This window comes from Giraffa tippelskirchi, chromosome 7 (genome assembly GCF_054371585.1).
Source record: "Giraffa tippelskirchi isolate mGirTip1 chromosome 7, T2T-mGirTip1v1.2.pri, whole genome shotgun sequence".
In the NCBI taxonomy this organism is placed as follows: Eukaryota; Metazoa; Chordata; class Mammalia; order Artiodactyla; family Giraffidae; genus Giraffa; species Giraffa tippelskirchi.
Window position 1 is genome coordinate 53379537 of NC_137281.1, and position 19448 is coordinate 53398984.

Sequence of the window (19448 nt, forward strand, 5' to 3'; positions counted from 1 at the left end):
ATACAGGAGACCAGGGTTCGATCCCGGGTCAGGAGGATCCCCTGGAGAAGGAAATGGCTACCCACTTCAGTATTCTTACCCGGAGAATTCCATGGACAGAGGAGCCTAGCGGGCTACAGTCCACGGGGTTGCCAAGAGTCAGACACCACTTAGCAACTAAACCATCGCTACCACCAATAGAAATAATAACACTAAATATGTTTTTTTAAAAATCAAACATTAATTATAAGGCTCAGATTGTCTTTGACAGCCTTCCTCACCTGATTGTGATCTCCGTATCTGTCTGGAGTGATGTGGTGGGGCATCTACTGTTACCTATTTGAAATGTGTCCCTCTAGACCTTTTTTTTTTGCTATTACATTTGATTGTACACTTGTTTGCTTCCCTCTAATGTTATTTATGTTTCCAGATAACAATATTTATTGCATTATGTTGAATGTTTGTTTCCGTATCTGTCTCACCCAAGAGGCTACAAGCTATTACACAAACTGTGTCCTATTTATCTTTCTCTCACCAGGACCCAGCACTGAGCCAGGCACACAAAGGCTGTGTTTCTGTAGGGAGGTCAGTGAGTGTGTGCTCGCTGGTGTGAGGTGGGGAGAAGGACCAGGCAGGGTGTGCAGGGGGGAATGACAAGAGGCAGAGAGGAAGGTTTAATTGGAGTGTAACCTCCCCACATGGGCTAACATTCCTGGAAGATGTCTCAGATCTTTACAGGAGCCATGAGAAAGGGCAAAGTTGGAGCGAGCAGCTGAGCAGAACATTGAGTTAAGTGAGGGTGCTGATCCCTGAAAGGCCCAGCTCAGCGAGGGAGAGCAGGGGACCCAGGGTGCAGGACATGGGTCCTAGTAGCAAAACCTTCCAGCCCCATGGCAGCGCATTATGATTTGCCCGGTCATTAAGATTCAGCGGGAGAAACAGAGACTCTGTCTTGAAGAAGCCAACTGAGAATAGACTATACAGGCTCAGATCTGGACGGTAGAAGGACTCATGAATTATGTCTCAAAACCTGTGGGAGAAAGTGGTGTGAAGCGGCTTTTGTTATGCGAAGTATATTTTATTACCGTAGTCGGTAAGGCTGTTTGCAGACGGGGAAGCTTTCCCCAGGATCCTCCCCGCAGGTGGAGAAGGTTTTCTGTATTTGCAGCCTGTCTCCTTGCCTATAAATCATTCTGATTCTCTTCCCCTGTGCACATGTCACGGGCCTCTCTATTTGAAGACTTTATCGGTATTTATCTTGTAGCTTTTAATAAATTATTTGTTGATGGCATGTGATCCAGGGTATTTTACATGACCGGAACACCACCCTAACCCCACTCAACTACATTTCTTTGACATGTCTGAGTAACTTCTGTTCTGGCTCCCTCTCTCTGAAATGGGAGCTGGAAAATGAGTGAAGTTGGCTATCACAGAATGCTTGTTTGGGAAGAAAGTGGGATTTCACTTGATCTAATTATCTGCAGTCATTGTTTTAATCAGAGGTGCACGTTAAAGCAGAAACCTTTGTTAGAATAGTGCATACCACTGAAAAGGTGGTTTGCCTTTCAATGGGGGATGCACTTTAATCTCTCACCCTCCTGAGTTTTTCCCGTTTCTCCTAGGTTCTAATCCAGGGGTGGGCAAATTATTGCCCTCAGGCCTAGTCTGATTGACCTCCTGGTTTGTCAATAAAGCTTTATTTGCACAGGACCACACCTGTTTGTTTTGCTGTCTTCTAGGCTGCTTTTCATGCTACAACAGCAGAGATGAGTTGTTGTGGCAGGTAACTTCTGGCTCACAAAACCTGAAACATTTACTCTGTGACTTTTTACAGAAAAAATTTGCTGGCCTCTGTTTTAATTATTTCAGGGATGTCAGTGGGTGGTGGTGCCACATCTCTCCCTTGGGGGTCCTCCAACGTTGCTACAATTCTGAAGACAGATCTGCCAGGGAATACAGTACATATGCCCATGTGAGTGTGTATGTGTGTTTGAGATGCGCAAGTGTGTGCTTGGGTGGAGGGACGGTCCTACAGGCTGTACCCCAGGCCTGGGAACAGCCGGTGTCTGAGAGGCCGACTTTTGTGTTCTTTTTTTCATTACGTATGTATATTTTTAATCTTCTGCAGCTGCTGTATGCTAGTTATACAACAACAACAATAACAAAGCTCTTCCTTTTTGTGTTGCCTAACTTTCTTTTATGGTTTGTGATGGTGAATTTACGTCCCTGTAAGGAAATCGAGCAGAGGAAGTGCCCCTTCTGATCAGGGACTCAAGGAGGCCTACGTGATACATGAGCACATGGTTGCAGCTCCCCTGACACATGGAGAAGGAGCAACTGAAGTTACTGTTAAAACAGTCAAGTATGTGTATTCATATATATATATAGTACACACATGTAATTATTTCTCTCTCTTCCTCCTTTCTGTGCACCCTTTCTTTTCTCATTATGTATCATCATCATTGTCATCATCATTATTTTGTTCAGAGTGATGAGTATAGAAAGTTTTGAGCAAACCAAACAATGTCTTCTTAGATAGAGTAGTTCATTTAATAATGGATTCCATAGTTTTGAGCACCTTCTTTATGTCAGCTGTTGTGCTATGAGGGACCTTTATCGCTGACCACATCCTAAATCTCCCCCTCCCCTCGCATACCCGCAGAGTCCTGCAGATTAATGCTCTTCCCTTATGTTCTATCACCTTGTCTCTTTTCCTCCCCTTGGGGCTGCCATCCCCTTCTTCTCCAGAAGCATTTCTAGTTGTCATTCAAAACCAAATTTTAGATTTTCACGTCTTTCTGGAATCTGCCTGAAAGCCCCCTAGACTTTGGTAGATGCCTCCCCCTACGATGAGCTCTCCCCCTCGAACAGGACTGTCTGCAGAATTGTGATTCTCTGAGGGAGGGACCATGTCTGGTTCTGCGCCTAGAGAGTGAGGAAGAGGAGCACAGGTCACACTGGTCCTGTGTGAGCATCCTCACGTGCTCTGTCTCAACAGAAGGAGCCCGTGCTGAAGTCCTTCTTGCTGTTTGACAGACGGGGAGAATCACAGAGATGTGAAACCATTTGGTCCAGAGCTGTCGATGGCAGGCCGAGGCTGGAACCAGCTCTGACTTCCTTCAGATTTCGAAGTTCAGGGTTTTCCTATTGTGTTGTCTTCTGTCTGGTGTTCCACAGAGAGAGCGAGGGAACAAGGGAGGCTGGAGGGGCTAGTGAAGGAGGAGGAAACAGGCCCGTGAAGACGTGGCAGTGCAGTGTGGTCGTGGGCAGCGTTCAGCCGCCCACAGGGCATGAGGTGGGAGGTGCAGAGATGGGCACCTTGGACGTGGGAGTAATGCAAACACAGAGGAATTGCTTATACTGTTTTTTTTTTTAATTGAAAATGAAAAAGCAGTTTTCTTTTTTTTTTTAATCTGGAAATTTACTGAAGAAGAAAACAGCCTTGGTGCCCTCCGACTCTGAGTGCTGAGTTTCCGGGTAGGGCCACTGCTTCCTCGTGTCAGCAGCAGGGACACTGGCAGACCCACATCCCGCCCTGCACCCCGAGGTCTGATGAAGATCCGCTCTCCTGCTTTCCTGCCATTTGCCAATTGAAAACACACTTAGTACCGACAGGTTTTTGGCAGGGCCCGTCTTCACCAGGTTCAAGTCATGACACCGGAAATGGAAGAGTCAACATTCCCGTTGAAAGAGTTGGACTCAGCTTCTTTCGGAAAGAGCCCTCGCCTTGTCCTCCGCCCACCTCTCCCGCAGGACTCGGGCCTCTGCACTGATATAGTCCTCCCTTTATTACCCCCGGGCACTCATGAGGCCCTGTGTGGGATTCTGGAATGAAGTCCTCATTGGAAGCAGCGGCTTCCTCCCCTCGCCTCCCATCCAGGAACTTGCGGAATGTGATTTTCCATTTGCGAATCTGCGCCTTTGGACAGAGTGGTTCTCTTTACTGGTGACTGTATTTGGTCTGGTCTCCATTCAACTTTTTAAAGAAGGCCCGTTGCGGCTGTTGTTTTGGCCGCGTGGCCGGGCAAACGGAGCCGAGAGCTGAGCCAGTCATCTGGAAGAAGCAGGGTCCCAAGATTTCAGCTCTGTGTGTCTAGAAAACTAAGCCAGTGATGAAATGTTCGAGGTGGCTCTTTGTGTCCCTTGTTTAGCCATGCTCTCATGTTACGGGAGGGGGCCTTAAGGCCTGAAAGGGGGCAGGCAGTTGGCCAGCTCTCATGGGACACTGTTGGCAGACGCTGTGTTGGAATCCCTGCCTCTGTCTCCAGATCCATCCCCACCCCATCCCCTCTCCATGTGTCCCTGTGTCACTGCAGCAAATACTTTCCTCTCAGGTCTAAACCCAGTGGGTGAAACTGCAGGGTACAAATATTCTGTTATTTTGTCCTTTTCTGGCTAATTTTGGTGATAGGGATTTGCATGGAATGCAAGAAACCAGGCCAATTCTTGATGTTCATGAGATGCTGGGTGAGGGGCATAGGCTTTGGAGCCTGAGCCCACTTGGGTATGAGCATCACTCCAGCCACAGGGGACTGAGGGGCTGGGGCGGGGTCAAATCACTTTGCTTTCCTGACATCTGGTTTCCTCCTTGTTGTGTTGAGTGTGATGGCACCTTTCTCATCGGTCGTAAGGTGTACATGAGAGACAGTGGGAAATGCTGGCATCCCTGTCAGCTCACCACACATTGGTGCCTCCCTTCCTCCCCCTCTCTTCCTTAGGTGCATCATGTCACCTAATTATGTTCACTTTTGAGATCCCTAAACCCTTGGGGGTGTATTAAGGCAGGAAAAGAGGGGGAAGGGAATATTTGTTGAGCAACTACTCTGTGCCAGGCCATATGCTTCTAGAGCCATCTTGTAATTAACACTGGGGTGTTCTTCACAGGAGAAGTAAAATCTTTCTCTGAAAGCTCTTAGGTTTGGCCACTCATGTCAACACGTTTAGTCTACAAGAATGTTAAAGCAGGCCTTGAACTTAGTCCAAATCTTGTATCCCAACTCCAACCATATCCAAGATGGTGGAGATACAAGAGAGGCTTCATCTCATCCCTCCATCTGAGAGGGGATACACTTCGGATTCCCCACTTGCTTTACTTTCCATGAGAGAGATGATTACCCAATTCATGGATAGGGAAGGTGAGGCTCAGAGTGCTTATACAACTTGCCCAAGGTCACACAGTGAATGGAGTTGGGTTTTGAACATCACCCTTTCTAATTTCTAAGCCTGCATTTCTCTTTTGACCCAATCTTGGATTTTCCACAGACCTGTGTGTGAATGTCACAAGGTAATTTTGAATAAACTGAGTTCATATTGGAAAATCAAGTCTAAAGAGAAGGCCTGTGTTCTTTAGATCTTTGTATTAACCAGCTCTGGCTGCCATAACAAAATACCTTGGGTTGGATGAGTAAAATGACAGACATTTATTTTTTCACAGTTCTGCAGGCTGAAAAGTCAAGGTTCTGGCCAGGTTTGGTTTCTGGTAAGAGCTCTCTTCCTGGCTTGCAGACTCTCGCTGTGTGCTCACGTGGAGGAGAGAGGGTTCAGACATCTCTTTTTCTTTTCCAAAGGGCACCAGTTCTATGGAATTAGGGCCCCATCCTTATGACCTCATTTAACCTTAGTCACCTCATTAAAGGCCCCATCTCCTATATAGTTACATGATGGGTTAGAGCTTCACATATGAATTTTGGAGACATAAATATGCAGTCCATAACAATATTTGTGTTGGGGATTCACAGAGTTGGACATGAGTTTAAATGATGGATTCTGATCACAGTCTTCTTAAGAGTAATAAGGCCCAGCTATAAAAGGGGAGCGTGTTAGAGAGTTGAAGAAAGGATTTAGAAAAAGCCAGTCTTGTCTGAAGAACTATCCCCTGATTTTGTGTAACAATAGGGAACCCCAGGCCACATATCTTGCCCTATTCATTTCTAACTCTGTTTTTATCTCCTTGTCTTGGTTTTCCCAACTTGTAACAGAAGTAGTTAACACTGTGTTGTTGTTGTTTAGTCACCAAGTTGTCCATTCTTTTGGACCCCATGGACTGTAGCCTACCAGGCTCTTCTGTCCATGGGATTTCCCAGGCAAGAATACTGGAGTGAGTTGCCATTTCTTTTCCTAGGGGATCTTCCAGACTCAGGCATTGAATCCACATCTCTTGCATTGGCAGGCAGATTCTTTACCACTGAGCCACCTGTGAAGCCCTAGCACTGTGTTAGATTATGCCAAATGTGTGTGAATGTTAACCCTTATTATTCTCCTGTCTTGCTATGGTAGTTATTAGTGCAATTAACAAACTATTTCTGGATGCCCCTGCCCCATTCCTAGCATGTCTAGGACCTCTGAGTTGCATGTAGTTGTATAACTTGCTCTGGCCAATGAAATGGGAATGGAGGTGGTGGGATCACTTCAGGTGAAAGCTTTAAGATCTAGCGCCTGATTCAGTCACCCCAGTTTTCCCTTGGCCACTCTAACCAGCAGAGCTCTGATTAAGGGCTGCTTCATTAGACTGGGTCTTGGAGGGACAACAGTGTAGAACAGAGCTCCCAGCTGATCAGCCATAGACAAGAAGCATGAGCAAGAAATGAACTATATTGTTTTAAGCCCCCAGATTCTGGGGAAATTCGTATTGTGGAATAACTTAGCTTTATCCTGACTGTTCCTGCTTTGGACCCAACACTCCACACTGTCTACACCATCAGCTCTTGATTCATTCAGCCCCTGGGGGTTCTGGGCTACCATCCCAGTTTGCAAAAGGGGACACCAAGACTCCTAGTGATGAAAGCATATTGTAACTGGAGACACAACTAGAAAGTAAGTTTGGTTTTGAACCCAGATTTTTCTAACTTGGGAGCTCATGAGATTGCCACACTATGGGTATACTCATCTCATTTCTTAGGAGTCTGCTGGCATTTCGACCTCTGAGTCAGGGTCTGAGCTGTCAACTAATCAAAGACTATCAGCCATCAGGTTCAGGGGTCAGCAAACTATGGCCCATGGGTCATATCTGTCCTGTTACTTTCATTTATAAATAAAGTTTTATTGGAACTTGACTATATGCTGCTTTCTCACTCCAACAGTGCAGTTGAATAGTTGTAACAGAGACCAACTGTTTGGCCCACAAAGCCCAAAGTATTTGCTGACTCTTCAGAAAAGGTTTGCTGACCTTTAATCTAGGCAGACTATGTTTCATTTGAAAAGTTAGGAAACTGAGACCAGAGCAGTGGAATATGCATTAAAATGGAAAATTATTTTCACGGAAAGCTGTGTGTAACGAACCATTAGGCATAAGAAAATAATCTTCGGGTTCTATGTGCATAACTGTTCTAAAATTATATAATTCCGACATACCATTCATTTCTCTCTGCATTGAAAACTGGCTATATTTTTGCTTTTCTTAAAGAAAACTAATAAACTGATTTTTGATAACCCTAACCAAGCAGATTAAATGAGGGAAAAAAATCCACCTTTGAATTGGTTTGAAATTATGTTATGTTCGTTCTTACAATATGTCATAGATGGCATTGTCCCTGTTTAAGTTCATGCGACCTTATATCATGAGCATTTCCCACGTCGTTAACATTTTACATGAATGTAATTACTGATGGTTTCACAATGTTCTGCTCTATAGAAATGCTATAATTTATATAATCACTATAATGTTTTTGTTTTTTTGAAAGTTTTCCATTTTACTGCATCTTTTTGCATAAATCTCTGCCCACATTCCTGATTTTTTCTTGGCACAGATTCCTAGAATTCCTGGCCCAAGCATATGAATGTTTTAGTGGTTTTGATTCATTCTATAAATTTCTTTTTTGAAAGAATTTTCCAGTTTATATTGTACCTTGAGCTTGAGGTTTGTCTTACTACACTCCTTGAATCATTGTATATTGTTATTTTTATGTCTTTCCAATGATGATATGTAAATATAGTATTTTATTTTCATTTCAGTCAGCATGTTTTGATCGCCATTCAAGGTGGATTGTTTTCATATGATACTAGCTATTTATGTTTTATGTTCTGAAAATACTCAGTTATCATTATTTGCCTTTTTATTAAGAACTCAAAATACTTTTAGAACTTTCCTTGATCTATTTATTAAATCAGTTTTATTGATTAGTTCTACTATTTTCATTTTTAGTGGTTTTCTTACTTGGTTTGAAATGGCCCTTCCTGACCATAGCCCTGATCCCTAACCCTCTCTGTTCCTTCACTCCCTTCTGAGTGTGATATTTGTCATCCTCACAGTCTGCATTTCCATGTCTCAGCCCTATTCTCCTGCGTTACCAACTTCCTTTGCCAACTGCAAAGAGTATATAAATGTCAGTGTTGTGATTGCTCAACCATGACCCCCTGTGTAGTCCCTTCAGCATCACTTCTGACAGCCTCATTGCCTTGGCCTTCCATTGCTCCCATCTTCCAAATTCTCAATAAATCCATCTCATGTTTAATAAGTGGGAGAACTTCTAGAGAGAGTCTCAAAAGTGGAGTCATTCAATGCATTTACTTGACACATACTCATGGTGCACCTACTGTGTTTCAGGCACTGTTGTAAATGTTTGGAATATGTCCATAAACAAAGACCACTATGCTCAGAGAGCTTTCAGTCTATGGTGAAGACACACAGTGGCCAGTAAATTAAATGCGTCAACTAGTCACCAGTGTTGCAGAAAAGGAAACATTGGACAAGAAAAAAGGCGATCATAGGCTGGAGGGTGGTTGTGATTTTAAATGACTGGTCAGGTTAGCCTTCAATAGAAAGGTGAGATTTGAGTGAAGACTTAAACCCAGAGGGGAATAGCTGTGCAGTAGAAGAGCAATGCAAAGCCCTCAGGTGGCCCTGAGGAGGGCGCACACCCAGTGTGTTCACAGAGCAGTGAGCGGCGGGGGCAGGGGCAGAGACTAAGGAGGAGAGACCCTGACCCCAGCCCTGAGCACACAGGTTATGCCAGAGAGGTCAGGCCATCCCAAGGAGTGTGGGTGCTACTCTGAGATGGGGGAGCCGGACACAGCCACAGCACTGAACAGAGGGGTGGTGTCTCTCACACAGGTTGAAAGGCCTCTTCAGGTTGCTACAACAAGAAGCCTCTACAGAGGGGCAAAGGCAGAAGTCGTGCACGGTGCCACACTGCTGCAGAGAGGCTCGCAGCTTGCTTCTGGGTGGCAGCAGTGGAGGTGGGGGGCTGTGCTGTGCTTAGTCACTCCGTCGTGTCCAACTCTTTGTGACCCATGGACTGTAGCCCTCCAGGCTGTGGAGGTGGGGAGGGGTGATCAAATTCTAGACTTTCTTTGATGTTATGGCCCACTGGATTGACTGCTGGACTAGATTTGTGGTCCTGGAGAAGGGGAGATAGAAAAAAAGGATGGCTCCAAGGTTTTGGCATTGAGCAGTTGGTAGGATGGGCTGCCATCATCTGAGAGGGAGAGTTAGGGGAGGAGTAGGTTTTGGAGTTGAAGACTGGGGATTGCTTTTGGGCATGTGGCATGTGAGATGCCTAATTAGAATTCCAGGTGGAGATGCTGAACAGGTGACAGAAGAGCAGGTTTCAAGAGTGGGGTCTGAGCTAGAAATACAAAGTTGGGAGTTGCTAGGATATAGATGGTATTTAAAGCCGTCAATGTGCATGATAGCCCAAGGGACTAATGCAGCTACAGGATGACCAGCTCCTCTACAAATTACTGTGCTCTGGTACCAGCTGGACCCCAAGTGGAGTGCAAACTGCTCATTCTTATTCTTCCCCTCAACTTACTGGCTCTGTGCTTTTCAATCTGAGTGATGACTCCTGCCAGGAGTCACCTGAAAGGCTATATGGTATCACATGCTCTGTATCTTTCTTGACTTTATGATTCAAAAAACTCAGAAAAATGTTCGTGTTACAATTATGTTTTATTGAGTAGCATACAAGTGATTTTTTTTTAAAAGGGAAGACACCATCTTTAAAAAAAAAACAGAATTTTTCTGTGTTTCATCTCATCTCTCTAATTTGATCAAAGCCAGAGGTATGTGTTCCCCAGGTTAGGTATCAGTTCAGTTCAGTCACTCAGTCATGTCCAACTCTTTGCGACCCCATGGACTGCAGCATGCCAGGCTTCCCTGTACATCACCAACTCCCAGAGTTCACTCAAACTCATGTCCACTGAGCCGGTGATGCCATCCAACCATCTCATCCTCTGTTGTCCCTTTCTCCTCCCGCCTTTAATCTTTCCCAGCATCAGGGTCTTTTCCAGTGAGTCAGTTCTTTGCATTAGGTGGCCAAAGTATTGGAGTTTCAGCTTCAAAATCAGTCCTTCCAATGAATATTCAGGATTGATTTCCTTTAGGATGGACTGGTTGGATCTCCTTGCAGTAAACTATGGTAGAAAATGAGGGAATTCATACTATGACATGAGTTTGCTGTCATAGGAGAAAGTCCCAAGTTAACATCTTCACTCATTTTTTGTTTTATTTTATTGGGATATAGTTTCTTTACAATGTTGTGGTAGTTTTTGCTGTACAATGAATCAGCTATATATATACATATATCCCCTCCCTCTTGGACCTTCATCTCAGTTGGCTTTAGAACTTTTGACAGTTTCTCAAGTCAGATCTTTCTCTCTTTGTGAAGGTTTCTAAAACATGCAATTATAGAATCTGAATGAATATTCCAAGGGAAGGATAAATGTGGTTTGGGCCATGGCAGCATTTTTATAATAAATATGTGGCCTCCTATGGTAATGATTTTGTATTCGGCCCTCCTTAGATGTGTGATTTTTGGATCCATTTGTTAAAAATATGATTTTAGTTCTTTACATCTCATATAACTTGATTTATCTTCACAGTTTTCGCAGTTGCATATGTATTAACATTTTAGTCTCTCACACAGGTTACACATGAGCAAAGCAGTGGGGAATCTGAGGGCCCAGGAGACAATGGATCCAACTTAGAAGAGCAATGAAAGGAAGTCCTGGGTGTATTAAGCTATGTTCCTCTAGCCCATTCATTTAGACTGAAACAGAAGAGTGTCAGTCTTCAGAAAAGAGGTATTTTGGGGAGAAAGTCTTTGATACTTTCTTGAGACACTAGAAATACTTAAGGATTTGATAAAGATGAAAGTTGGAGAATAGAAAGGCATCTTAAAATGCCACGAAAAACAAAAAGCTGTACAAACCGAGCAGTGTTATCATCGCACTTTACTTAGCTTGATTAATCCCCTCAAAGGGGAAACCTGGACTGTTTTTAACCAAAGGGTAACACCCTTTCAAAAATTCTTGGGACTTTCCCTGGTGGCTCAGATGGTAAGAATCTGCCTACAGTGCAGGAGACCCAGGTTCAATCTCTGGGTTGAAAAGATCTGCTGGAGAATAGAATGGCAACCCATCTCCATATTCTTGCCTGGAGACTCCCATGAACAAAGGAGTCTGGTGGACTACATACACTTAAGAGTTTTTAACCTAGTGGTTCTCAATCTGGGGCAGTGTTGCTCCAACGAGACATTTGGCAATAAGTGGGGAGTGCTCTTGACTTGCAGTGGGTGGAGACCAAGGATGCTGTTGAACATCCTACAAAGCACAAGATAGTCCCTGCCTCGACCTGAACAAGGAATTATCCAGCCGAGAATATCAGCGGTGCTGAGGTTGCAAAGCCCTGCCCTAAATAAAGAGCAAATATAGAGAAAGGCAACAAGTACAATTTGATTAGTATGTTTTTATCCCAAAAGACAATTGAGAATTTTGAGTGACTATTTACTTTCTGACATGATTTAGCAGTGTTTTGACATAAAGGTAAAAACTATTCATTTATAATAATCTGGATAAAGCAACTACCCACTGATATCCTGTCAAGGTTCAGGTATTTATAAAGCATATTGGTCAATATAATGTATATCCTCTGTGTGAGGTAGGTTGTGAATACATACTGGCTGTTGGGGTCTGCATGTGTGTGGGGGGTGTGTGTACATGTATGTATGCACTTGCTGGTTTTGATGGGAAGTATAAATTGGGTTTTGGAAAAAGATGCCCTCAACTACCTCCAACTGTAAGCCTTGACTTCTTCCTATTAAGATTTCCCTTGCAACTTGGCCTCTTTTAAACTCCTATCTTGTGCATTCTGTCTTCTAATCTAATACCTCTGCGTACATATCTAAACATGATCAGTGACAGTTTTCGCTGCAGGGTGAGGCTTTCTCTGACAAGGCCAGTGAGCGCTGATTTGAGCCCAGCCATTGTGAGTGACTTCAGCTGTCTCTTCAAGTGACATCCAGCTACTTGAGAAAGGGGCGATGACGAAAGTTCTTTGGGCAGGAAACTTTCGCTGACAAGAAGGTGACAGGTCCCTGCACAGCTGGTCTCTGATATGCCTCGGAAGGGGCCCATGGAGTGACTAATTTGAGCTGTGCAGTAGCTGGGAGGAAGTGTGGGGCCCATGCCCTCTTAGGGCTCATAGAAATCTGTAAGACACAATGGCAGTGGGTGTGGACTGGAGGGACCCCTTGTTGCAGGGGCAGCAGACCAGGGAGCCTCATCTGTTTAGAACATGAGAAGAGTGAAAATTTTCATGGTGAGTGGACGTCTGTGGTCTTTGCTTGCCCAGAATCTGTTCTTCCTCCTCCTGATAACAGCACCTCATTTTCCCTTTAGCAAGTCACCCTGTCTCTGCTTTCATTTGGTTGGAGCCAACCCTGGCTTCCTGGCTCCAGGGATTAGCAATTGACCGACCCAATCCTTTCATCACAGTGGTTGGTTCAGGGAAGGCTCAGTGACTCAAGACGATCCCACGAGACTCAGTTCTGTGCCTTTGCCACAGCTGTTGGGAAGGAGGTGTTCTTCCTCCCTGAGGTCACCACACTGTGGATGGAAGCTTGGAACTTCTAGGAATCACGATGTGGAGCAAGTCACCTAGAGAATGAACCAACTCAGAGAATAGAAAAACTGAGAAATGGAGAGAAAGAGACATTCCAGAATCAGTGAAATTATTTGACCCCCTCATTCAGCTGTGTCTGAAGGATTCTGTATCCTAGACTTTTCCATTGTACGAACAATGAATTCTTGTTTCCCCTTAGTACACTTAAACGTTTGTTTCTCAACAGAAAGATTCCTGATTGCTACAAACAGTTACCATTTCTGGGTGCCTGCTCTGTTCCAGGTGGTGTATGTCCAGGAGGTTGTTTACCCTCACGATGATCTGTAGGGTTGGCACTGCCGACATCCTCATTCTAGAGATGAGATGAACACAAACTTGGTGGCAGGAATATAGGGTCTCACAGTTCTGGAGGCCAGAAGTCTAAAATCAAGGTGTCCACAAGGCCACACTCTCTCAAAGTCCCAGGGGAGAGTCCTCTGTCTCTTCCAACTTCTGGTGACATCAGGTGCTTCTTGGCCCTGGAGACTGGCCTCCTCCAGTCTCTGCCTCTTCTTCACATGGCCTTCTCCCTGGGTGTCTGTGCATCTTGAATCTTCTTCCGCTTCTCTTTTGAAGACAACTGGTGCTGGATTTAGGGCCCATCCTAAGTCTAAGATGATCCCATCGTTACTTTAATCACAACTGTAACAACTTTTTTTCCTACATAAGGTCACATTCATAGGTGCCAGGGGTTAGTACTTGGACATGTTTTGGGGATTACTAGACAATCTACCACAACAGGTGTTTAGAGTCTGGATAAAGATAGGCTAGTGGGGATGGAGATGAGAAAATCTATATTTGAACAATATTCTTCCAAGCCAGGCTTCAGCAATATGTGAACCATGAACTTTCAGATGTTCAAGCTGGTTTTAGAAAAGGCAGAGGAACCAGAGATCAAATTGCCAATATCCTCTGGATCATTGAGAAAGCAAGAGAGTTCCAGAAAAACATCTATTTCTGCTTTATTGACTGTGCCAAAGCCTTTGACTGTGTGAATCACAATAAACTGTGGAAAATTCTGAAAGAGATGGGAATACCAGACCACCTGACCTGCCTCTTGAGAAACCTATATGCTGGTCAGGAAGCAACAGTTAGAACTGGACATGGAACAACAGACTGATTCCAAATAGGAAAAGGAGTATGTCAAGGCTGTATATTGTCACTCTGCTTATTTAACTTCTAGGCAGAGTACATCATGAGAAATGCTGGGCTGGAAGAAGCACAAGCTGGAATCAAGATTGCTGGGAGAAATGTCAATAACCTCAGATATGCAGATGACACCACCCTTATGGCAGAAAGCGAAGAAGAACTAAGGAGCCTCTTGATGAAAGTGAGAGAGGAGAGTGAAAAAGTTGTCTTAAAGCTCAACATTCAGAAAACTAAGATCATGGCATGTGGTCCCATCACTTCATGGGAAATAGATGGGGAAACAGTGGAAACAGTATCAGACTTTATTTTTCTGGGCTCCAAAATCAGTGCAGATGGTGATTGCAGCCACGAAATTAAAAGACACTTACTCCTTGGAAGGAAGGTTATGACCAACCTAGATAGCATATTAAAAAGCAGAGACATTACTTTGTCAACAAAGGTCCATCTAGTCAAGGCTATGGTTTTTCCAGTGGTCATGTATGGATGTGAGAGTTGGACTACAAAGAAAGCTGAGTGCTGAAGAAGTGATGCTTTTGAACTGTGGTGTTGGAGAAGACTCTTGAGAGTCCCTTGGACTGCAAGGAGATCCAACCAGTCCATCTTAAAGGAAATCACTCCTGGGTGTTCTTTGGAAGGACTGATGTTGAAGCTGAAATTCCAATACTTTGGCCACCTGATGCGAAGAGCTGACTCATTTGAAAAGACCCTGAGGTTAGGAAAATTGAAGGCAGGAGGAGAAGGGAATGAGAGAGGATGAGATGGCTGAATGCCATCACCGACTCAATGGACATGGGTTTGGGTAAACTCCGTGAGTTTGTGATGGACAGGGAGGCCTGGCGTGCTGTGGTTCATTGGGTTGCAAAGAGTTGGACACGACTGAGCGACTGAACTGAACTGAAGAATATTTAGAAGATAATTGAGATTAATGCATAGAATGATACAATGTCCAAGATTTTCTTCACAAAAATCTAAAAGTGGAAGGAAGAGAGTGGGTTATAAATTAAATAAAAATTCCCCAAGTCAGTAAATCAGTGAAGTTGGGTGGGTATATGGAGGCTATTATACTACCCTCTTTACTTTTGTATATATTTGAAAGTTTCCAAACTAAAAACATTTCAAAAGAAGATAATCAAGAATATTCCATTTATTTATGTTAATTGCTTATTAATTAAATTTCAGTTTTGGTTAAGTCCTCACTGTGTACCTGGCATTTGCTGAGTCCCTTGTTGATGGGTCATGGAGTAGTTACAGATGTGTTTGTTTTTCCAGTGATATGACACTCGTATCACCTGACAAATAGGCCTAAAGATTTACTTTATGTGGAGACACGCACATGTGTGAAAAGATTTTTGTCTTAGGATAAATAAAGCTTTCATCGCAGGTGAATGGGAGATTCATGTTACCTTGTCCAAACCCAGAGTCAAAACCTATGACTAGCCAGCGTCCTGTTGCAAGGAAGCAGCTTGTTTTCCTTCATCATCCCAGTGTCGCTTATAAGTAAGAATGAGCGACAGTGATCCCTGCTCTGTAAACTAACTGTCACAAGGAAAGGTAAGCTTACTTAACCACCAAAAACACCACAATATTTTAATTGTCTTGTCTCCATAGCAGACGTTAGTTATCAGAGTGGAGTAAAGGGAGAATGCAATGAACTATTAAATGCAAACTAGACATCTGTGTGAATGTGATTCTGTAGTTTAATCTATGTGCTTTTTTCAGATCCTTTCTCGTTTCTTTGCAAAGCATGGTATAAAAATGATGTCAGAACAATGGTTCGCTGAGTTGTTTAAAAGCCTACAAAAACCATTTACAAGGTGTGTTGTTGACAGTTAAAAATGATGTATCTATTATTCATAGTGTCCCCCCTGACAGAGAAGACGTTGCTTGAACTTGGCGGCTGTAAATGAACAAGGAGGGAAGTAATGGAATTTGTGATGTAACCTGTGCTCAGTTGCTTCTGGGGACTGTTTTGGAAGCTCAATATTGAAATTTTCCTAGGAGGGACAACCAGCTTGGGGATATCTGAGTCTGACAGAAGCACCACTTAATGAAGTTTCCTTGTACCTCCAACTGTTTATCTCAGTGTCTATGCTGTAATTGTCTTTGTTTGATCTGCCGCCTTCAGGCTGCAGGGTTTAGGAGCGCACACATTGTGCTCAGCTGGTAAAGAATCCGCCTGCCATGTGGGAGACCTGGGTTCAATCCCTGGGTTGGAAAGATCCCCTGGAGGAGGGAAAGGCTACCCACTCCAGTATTCTGGCCTGGAGAATCCCATGAACTGTACAGTCCATGGGATTGCAAAGAGTTGGACACGACTGAGCAACTTTCACTTTCAGGGGAGCCTGGCGTGTTACAGTCCATGGGGTCCCAAAGAGTTGGACATGACTTAACAACTGAACAACAATAACCCTGCACTGAAGTCCCAGCTCTGTCAATGGCTAGTCTGGAAGCCTGATTCTAGCAGCTCACCCCGTCTAAGGAGCAATTTCCTCTTTTTTAAAGTGACCATGATGATTTTTAAATCATGATGTTTCATAAAGCTGTTGAGAGAATTCAGTGGTGTAATGCCTGAGATGCACTGAGCACAATGTTTGCCTGTGTGAATTGCTCAGTGAATGTTAGATGTTACCGAGTTTGAGAATAAAGAAATTTCCCGGTCTCCAAAAGAGAGGGAAGAAAATCAAATCCAGGTGCTTAAGTGTGGGTTGCAGGCCCGTGGCAGCAGGATCACCACTAGGGAGCTTGTGAGAAATGCAGACTCTCGGGTCCCACCCTGGACCTGCTGAATGAACATTTGCACTCTGCTCGGGGATCCCTGGGTGATTCGTATGCGCATTAAAGACACAAAGCTCTGGACACACTCCTGTTACAGGACATGGGGACAGAGGCTTTCCCTGCTGCCCTGGGGCTGGAAACACAGGTGCTGAGGTGCCCCCCCATCAGAGAGCTGGACACGCTGTGGATGCCGCCTCCCCATCCCCAGCTCGCTGAAGGTCTGTGTGGCTGACTCTCCTGCCATCCAGCCATCAGTGGAGGGGTTATCAGTCAGGAGTGTTTTGCTGAGAGTACAGCAGACTTAAAAATTTGTCAGTTTGCTTCCCCCAAAGCCAAGTAAGGTGTAACCTTCAGGCACATCACTCTCCAAGGCCGGGGATACTTTCAAGAGGCAGAAGGAGGTGTGTCATACCCACTGGGTGGTGGCAGGGGTCAGGCCAGCCTGGTGGTGTCATCTGACCAGCATGGAGCATGGGGAGAGGTTGGCAGGTGCCTGCTGCGTCTGGAAGTGTGTCTGGACACAGGGAGTAGATGCTGATGCTTCTTCTGGAGATTTCTGAGAGCAGGAAGGGCCTGAGAAAAGAGCTGAGGATACTGCCATCCCAGGCCCTCGTGACCATCACGGCGCCCAGGAGGGGATTAGTGCTTCCTCGGCTCCACTTGAAGGGGTGTGGGGTTAGAGGAGGAGTGGTCTCTGCGATGCTGCCGCTCTGGGATGGGTGAGTCCGGGCTGGCAGCATTAGTGTGGCTGAACAGGAACCCGCACTTCCTGTCTGTGGTAGGGTCCTTGAAGACGAGTAGGGGCCAGGATGATGTTTCCCCTGTCTGCAGCACCGTGGCTTCTCTCTGAGGAGACCGCCGTGTCGACAAGGCATTTGGCAGCGGACAGGATCCTCGGCCAGCGTCAGAATGGCTGTACTCCTTCCCCACCGTCACACAAGCGGCTGTTTCCCCCTCGTCCTCAGTTCTGCGGAGGGGTTACCTCAGAATCAGCCTTGGGGTTTCCATCCTGCAAGTCCTAGGGAGGGACGGGTGAAAAGGAAACCCTCCAAGTTCCCGGGGCTCAAGCCCAGCTGGGGATGAGGAGGGAAAGGGATTTCAAGATGGCTGTGAGTTTGCAGTTTCCAGGGCTGGACTTCTCATAGCTTTTTAATAAGTGAAAGTGACCATGGCCTTTTGGAATCTACCCAAAATTTAAGCAAGCAGATAGAGTTAGAAAATCACACTACAGTCCGAGGCAGTGACTAGAGAAAAGAATATAACATTTCTGAATTACATTTCTCTATGTTGTTCCACTCTGAGCTCCAAACATAGGTTCCTTAATCTTTTGGGTGTTTAACATCCACGGTTTTGGCCATCTGTCAGTGATCCTTGCTTTCATGATTTCCAGTAATTTTCAGTTTTGCTTGAGGCTGGATTTGAAGCCCTTGATGCCACTGAAACCAGGGAGTGGGCATGGCCCACTCAGCAGCCTGCCCTCCTTAACCCTGCTTGGTCAGAGTCTGCTTGTTTTCATGTACACACTTTGCTGTGTTGTTTGCTTGGAAATGGTACCAGTTTGCTTCAGTCACGTCCAACTCTATGGACCATAGCCCTCTGTCCATGGGGTTCTCCAGGCAAGAATTCTGGAGTGTGTTGCCAATTCCTTCTCCAGGGGATCTTCCCGACCCAGGGATTGAATCCACGTCTCTTGTGTCTCCTGCATTGGCAGGCGGGTTCCTTACCACCAGCGCCACCTGGGAAGCTCTTGCTTGTAAATACTGACACTGAAGAGAAGACAACTGCCCATTGAGGTACAGTGGGCTACTGGAGACATCCAAGAAAGGCGTATTTCAGAGTTAGAAAGCAGAAATTCGGGAGAACATGGAGAGAGGGATGTCCACGTGGATGATAGCTTCAGTTGACGCCGAGGACGTTTTGGTTGGAAGTTGTGAATCAAGATGAAGGGGCGGGTTGAACAGTTCATGCCTCTTCTTCTCAGGGCTGAGTGTACCTTCCATGCACCAGACTCTGCTTGTGGTTTAGTCACTGCTTCAGAGAGCTGCAAGACTGTGACATTGGCTTTATCCCAGGATATGGGCTCAAAACAATGGACAGAAACATTTGGGCTTTGGAAATTCACTGGAACAGCAGGCTGCCTTACAAAGGCATGGAGTTTCTGTCACATGAATCATGAAGTTACGGTGTTTTAGAGCTGTCAGCATCTGTGTTATGATCTACATCTCCTTATCCAGTGTTGCTGATGCTACACCTGTAGGTGATAAACCCAGGACACTGTCAATAGTGTTGAAACATAAGGGTGAACCCTTCGAGAGGGTTAACTATAAAGTCAATGCGTAATGGACCAGAAGAGAAATCTGTAAAGTCACTGTTATCTTAATCACAATAAAATAATAGCTAAAATTTTTGATTACTTGCTATATGCCAGGCACTTTGCTGATCCACTCATTGGTTCATCCGCCCACCCATCCATTCGTGCATCTATCCATCTACTCCTCATCTTCTTGAATCCCCTGTGAGGTTGGTGTCACCATGTGGGTTTTATAGATACGGTGTGATTCCCAAGTCCACAGGTTTGATCTGTAACCTGACTGAGAATATTCAATGTCCAAAGATAAAGTGTGTTTCTAGAGCTAGAGCTAGTCAGTCCTGAGAGTGTGGAAAAGGA

The 19448-nt window shown here is 44.9% G+C and overlaps 1 long non-coding RNA gene across 3 annotated transcripts in view; it reads left to right on the forward strand.

Annotated features, from left to right (window-relative positions):
* LOC145515882 (uncharacterized) overlaps window positions 1-19448 on the forward strand; it is a 378733-nt gene that overhangs the window by 59657 nt on the left and 299628 nt on the right. The window contains exon 2 of one of the 3 annotated variants that reach the window (XR_014061089.1): window positions 2213-5301. The exons of the other annotated variants lie outside the window; for them this stretch is intronic. This is a non-coding gene — a long non-coding RNA (uncharacterized LOC145515882). Of the gene's footprint in view, window positions 1-2212; window positions 5302-19448 lie in introns of those variants that run through there. 3 annotated transcript variants of the gene reach the window in all.